The sequence below is a fragment of the Mauremys mutica genome, chromosome 22 (genome assembly GCF_020497125.1).
Source record: "Mauremys mutica isolate MM-2020 ecotype Southern chromosome 22, ASM2049712v1, whole genome shotgun sequence".
In the NCBI taxonomy this organism is placed as follows: Eukaryota; Metazoa; Chordata; order Testudines; family Geoemydidae; genus Mauremys; species Mauremys mutica.
The window spans coordinates 12837990-12844138 of NC_059093.1; the positions used below are offsets into that span (position 1 = coordinate 12837990).

Here is a 6149-nt window from a genome sequence, read left to right on the forward strand (position 1 = left end):
GGGTGGATGACTCCATAATTGCCTTGTTCTGAACTCTGGCTATGAAGCTCTGGCATGGGCCACTGTCGGAGACAGAAGACAGGGCTAAAGAGTCTGACCCAGTTCTTATGGCTCACCGTTGCTGTCCCCAGTGCAAAATCTCCACTCCCACATGAGCTCCTATAGATAGATACAAACAGAGGGCATGTTGGAAGGAAGGAACTGCTTGAGTGGAGCAGAATGCGAGCAGTTTAATCTGAGGCCTGATAGCGGATCATGTGGGAGAAGAAGGGGCTAACCAGGGAAGAATACAATGTCAGGCTCTGTTTACTGGCGTGGAGAGTAAGAATAGAAACCCCCCTGTCACAGAATGACTGGCCTCTTTAAGGAGAAATGGGGCCAATCCTGCCTGTCCCATAATTAGCTGCCTCTCAGCCCAGGACTAATTGGGGTTAGGTGACAGCCTGATGAACACCTGGGGCTCATAAAAGAGCAGTGAATTCAGTTTGGAGGAGGAACCATAGGGAGCAAGTTGAGTTCCTCTGGAAGGCACTAAAACAGGATTTGGGAGAAACAAGGGAGTTTCAGGGAAGTAGCCTAGGAGTCAGGGCTCTGTCCTAGAGCAGAGAGACTGAAAGTAGCCTGGAAAGGGCTTGGAACTGAGCCCAGAGGGTGGGCTGCAGTGGAATCCAAGCAGGGCAGCAGAGCTGTTTGTTTTGACTTTTGTTACCCCTGCCCACCCCCACCCCACTCTGCCTGAGACGCTTCTCTGAAGGCTAGCTGCGGTGGAGGAGAAGTGGTGCCTTCCGGATACAGCCACTTCACACTGGTATGCCTAGCATCGGCCACAGTGGGTTAGCGTGAGAGCTGTGTGGGTGAAGGGGGGGTATGTTGGGGAACTTGGCTTAGTGCTGGTGAAAGGTGCCATCCTACATGATGTTGGGCAGTCCCAGAAAGAACTGGGATCAGCTAACTCCAAGGCACTGCTCCAAAAGGGCACAGAGACAAATGAGGTCAGAGCCTCGCCAGAAGGTTGGCAGAGTCCCAGGTGATGCCCACTGCTCTGAGGGAACCCACTGGAATGCTGCCCCAATGCAAACACAAACAATGGCAAAGGAAGAGACCCCACCACCCTGCCAGCTTTCCTGTGGGGAAAGGTATCTGATGGTTGGCCCTGTGACTTGTAGTCCTCCATCTTCCCACAGACGGGGTACTGCCGGGGGTGGGGGCAGTCTTCCCTGGGCAAATTTGCCTCCGAGGCGATTACAACCATCTACGAGTACTGAAGGGTGTAGATGCTGAGCAGGGAAGGGAATTACTGCAGGGGGTGTCAGTAGAAACCATGGGATGAAAATGAGTAGAGGGGAAAATTAGAGTGAACATGGTGGGCGGGAAACCTAATGGTGAGCTCTAGCAGGGTGTGAAATAGACTCCCAAGGGGAGTGAAAGAAGCCCTATTGTCCATTTTAAACTGGAACAGGACATGGTCTTAGAGAGGGCACTAGCCATCTCACAGGATACTGCAGGGGTGGAGGGTCTGACCTAATAGAGTTTTTTTAATTTGCTGGATTCTGGTTTTTTTTTCTGGTGGCATTGGCTCATATCTCTTGTTTCAAAGCACAATGAAAAAGGCTGGTCATATGCCTGGCAAATTGTGCAACATTAACCTGAGGTGGGGGTGGATTTCTTTCTGACCTAAGCTGCTGGTCAAGTTATTCCATGGAGATTGATTGGCCTTGTAGGACTTATCCTAACTAGTATAACTGCAGGTTGCTGGTGGGGGTGGGTGGGTTAGAACTGAGGGGTGGGGGACAGGACTCCTGGGTTTTATTCCCAGTTCTAACATTTAAAACCATATTGTCACGAGTGATCACTGACATTCAGTGCCCAATTTGAGACACTTCAGGACTGGGTTTTTTGCACCCAGAACTCCAGTTGCAATCAATGGGAAATACCCTGATTTTCAGAGGCATCTGTGACTCAAGTTTGGCCATCCAAAAAATTGAGGTGTACAAAATAGATAACCACTTCTGAAAACCTTGCCTACCCCCCCGTGACAAAAAAAATCGTGCCTCAGTTTCCCCATCTCTAAAAAAGATTGTACCTACCTTGTGGAAGTGGTGTGGCTGGTGATGCTTATAAAGTCCTTTTGAATGCTCTGTTTAAAGGCTCTGTGTGAGTGTGAGGTATTGTTATTACATAAATGTGTCTAATATTTTCCTGAACAGCTTGTCAGTTTCCCACAAAGAGGTTTTTGCTGTGCCAGTGCACTGGTCTTTGCGTGCTTATAGAGCTCTGACACGCTACACTGAAGCTTTGATTTAATAAATAAGGACTCTCTCTAAATCAATAACTAAAAAGTGTTCAATAAATCTTCCCACCAGGTAAATTAATTAAAGATCAAAAGGCAAGAGAAGCATCTTTGCTAAGGTCCTTTGGATGACTCCAATTCCTGCACACAGGTGTCCAGCTCTACGCCTGGAGGGGTCCAAGACAGGTATGCCTGGGTTCCCCAAGGGGGACTTGGACAGCTGCAAAAACATGTGCTCTCTGTCACGTCAGATCACCCAGCTAAAATAAATCCATGAGGTCATGCCGGCACCGTTGTGTCACCCTGTAATAATTAGGACCACTGCCTGGTTGCCTCGCAGCCCACAGACCCAGCTTGCGTACAGGTGTGTTGTTGTTAAGCAGCTGGCATAACAAGGCGGTGCCAGTGCAAAGTATGAAACTGCTCTGGGCTTGTCCAAAACTAACACAGCCGGGCCTTGAAATATGGTCCAGGGGGTGCAGTTCTCCCTCCTGGAGATGAAAACAAATCATAAAGGTTGAAAGGCAGGAATCAGGCCTTATGCCTTGTACAAATGCAGGGGAATCTCTGTGGATCGTCCTAGGAGTAAGGGGAGTTAATAGGTAGCCAAGTCAGAGATTTAAAAATAGAACTCTCGGCATAGCTATTCGGTGATGTCTCTGTCATATTGGCCAGGATTTGCTGCTACAAACCCCAGCAAGTTCCACAGCAGGCTTCTAGCATTGGATACTTGCTGCTTCTACCTTTTATTTTTTCAATGGTGGGTGGTGAATTTGGTAGGGGGGTGAGGGAGTTGGAAAAACTGACTTTAAAGGGGATGGGGTTACAGGTAATGGGCCCGACTCTGTTTTCACTTACATTGGTGCAAACCCATTGAAATCAATAGGGTTGACTTGGTAACTGGAAGAAGTATTTAACCAAAGGTATCACCAATAAGACTTCTCCTCCTTCCCTGTTGCATGAGGAATAGATAAGACACATGGATAAATAACAGTTCTTCCCGGAAGGGTGTGTTGTCCTTTGGCATATGCAATAACGATGAGTCATGTGAATTTCACAGTTGTCCTGAGAACTGGAAATTGCTACCAAGATCTGGCTGCGGAGTGAGTCCCTGATAGCCAGTGTGGTCCACAGAATAACCTGTGGCTCTGAAAACACTTTCTTAGTATCTTATCTTAATAGGAGAAGACCACTAGGAGACATGAACCACTCATACAAGATGCCAGGTACCATGCCTTGGCACCTCTCTTACAATGGCAAAGTAGTACTAATACAGGAAGCTACTCACCCAGTACTGGTAGATTGTGGTGGAGAAGTCTGCCATATAAGAAAAAGTATCTGAGGATGGTGTCAGCCTGGGAAATTTTTGAAGCACCTATAATGAGGGTGGGAAGATGTCAATTTGAAGACCTCAGATTTGTGCTGTCTTGCAGCATACCATTCAGCCAGTTGGTGTCTCTGTTTGCTGTATAGCGTTGCAGGCTGGGTGGTGTCAGTGGTAAACAAGGGTGACAAAGCTGGAATTCAAGCTGTGGGGAAGTCTATTTGTTTTTCTTTAGCTGTAGCTGTTTTCTTTAATAAACTTCCTGTTAGGAGACTGAGATCCTACATATCATGCTGCCTGGTAGGGCATATTTGTCCATCTTTGATTCAGAGCTGTTAAATTCTGCAGTGATCAGTTCTAATTATTTATTACATAACCCTCCTATCTCTACTCACTTAAAATAGAGCATTCGAAGAAGTTACTCCCAAATAGCTTTGAAACACTTTGGCCTCAGGATCCCTATAGCCTGCCTTTAATTTTTTTTTAATTCACTTAGAACATATATCTTTCCATGAGAGCATCTTAGAGGATTCACTGGGGAGATACGGGAATAGAGAGAGGATTTGATTAGCCCCAAAGGATTCCAACAATGTGGCTTTGATTTAATGAAGACTGTTTTCTCTAACATGCCAGTAGAAGTATACAGCATTGCATAGCTCAGATCTCTTTTTTTTTCCCACCCATTTTTCTCCAGAGCTTGACTGCCTAATCTATAAATCAAGAGTAGGTGTGCAGAGCTCCCCAGGATCATGTTCTGAGTCCGATCTGATAGGTCAAATGCAGCCTCTGCACAACCACGGAGGGAATTGCTAACAGAAATGGAACCTGTTTCAGTTGTGGAGGGGCCTGGCGAGGAGTCCGGCTCATCCATCTGGTCCTCAGTGCCGTGTGATCTTTTTTTCCCCTGGGTGGCTCGGCATCCCCTATGCAATGAAGGGTGACTCCACAACTGCAAGGGCAGCACGAGCTTCACTGACCACAATGGTAGATGTAGCTGGGACTTTTTTATTTATTTATTTGTGGGGAAGGTGACTGCAACCCTCTCTTGTTGAAATCTTAAAGTGAGGGGTTTATTTGTCTTTTACCACAGTGTAGATGTACCCATGGCACCGTGCCCTGCTAGCTGGATATCTTGGTAGATACCCAGCCAAACAATGGACATTCAAAGGTTGACTTTATATTTCAGGGGTGGGGGCAGGAACAGTGTTCTGATGACTCCAGCATAGCTTTTTATGATTTATATTGACAACAGCAACCCTCAATAGGAGCACAGCCCCAGACAGCTCAGTAAAGTGTCATTTACTTTCTGCAAAATACACCAATACTTGTTTTCACCAGCCTGCTAGCCAGCAGGCTCAAGTATCTCATAATGCATGCATGTGATGTCACCTCGTTCCAGTGAAATGACGAGGCTCCGAGCAGCAAGAGACTGAAAAACAGCAAGTATGTTTAATAGGCAACCAAGGACCCGGCTGAGTTGGGTATCTTTGTCAACAGACTTCTCCCCACGGCAACAAAGACTTGGCTGCCAAAAAAAGTCACAACAAATGAAGCGAGGGTGATATTTATAGAGCTGCAGGAGAGCAGGACTATGGGACCCAGGGAAAAGAACTGGGGTTTACATGTGCTTTTTAAAATCAGATAGGGGGAAACTTAAACATCCTGCAAAATGCCATCTCTTATTACATCCAGGCGTTGGCTCCTATTTAAAATCAAGCATGTTTTGAGTTGTGGGCCTATAATTCGATCTTTGGGTGAGTTAAAGAGGACTTCTAACACCCTTGAACTTTGGTTCTTGTCCCATTGACTTCAGGAACTTGTCTTTTGTCATTCTGCCCTACATAAGAATACTAGGACAGAGCCTGGCGTGGAAGCTGGTGAGCCAGTTCCCCGTGGGAAAGTCCCCTCTGCTGTTTTGGGTGATACGCACAAAAGCACCAGATTCCAAACTGAAGTCGTGACTATTCCCCTTCATATGGTACTGCTGAAACATGGGTAAACTTTCCTTAACGTGTCTCCACTGCATGCCCCTGCAATGCCTAGCACAAGGGGGCCTGAACTGAGCTGGGGCCTCTTGGGGCTACCATAATATTTATACAGAATGAGGATACCTGTCCAAAGAAATAATTATGTTGCCTGCCTCAGGTATTCCTGAGGGAGATCATCTTTTTAAAGAAAGTGAGTACCAATCAGCCTGCAAATCAATCAAGACTTCAGTTGACTGGACCTGATTCTCTTCTCACTTTGAGTGATGCAGTTCAGAATTAACTCCATTGAAACTGGCCATGACTGGATAATAGCATCCACTGTCTTGGGCCAATCACCCGTTTTTCCCCCCAGTCTCATCATAGACAGGGTATTTAAATTGACTCCCAGTCGCTCTGTATGTTGCAAATAGCAAACTCCTGCCGCACAAGCAGAGCTTGGCACGCCATCCATAGTTTGCTGTTGGGTGGGGCTGTATTCCGTCCTCTACAAATGCAGGCTCTGGCCTTTTAGGTTGGATTTATTACGGGTGACTAGCCTTTGCATTCA

General features: G+C 46.6%; 1 long non-coding RNA gene across 1 annotated transcript; it reads left to right on the forward strand.

Annotated features, from left to right (window-relative positions):
• Positions 1-717: 717 nt before the first annotated feature.
• On the forward strand, positions 718-5658 carry LOC123354927. Its single transcript, XR_006574967.1, has 3 exons — positions 718-808; positions 2364-2476; positions 4309-5658. It is a non-coding gene; the product is annotated as an uncharacterized LOC123354927 (long non-coding RNA).
• Positions 5659-6149: the final 491 nt, after the last annotated feature.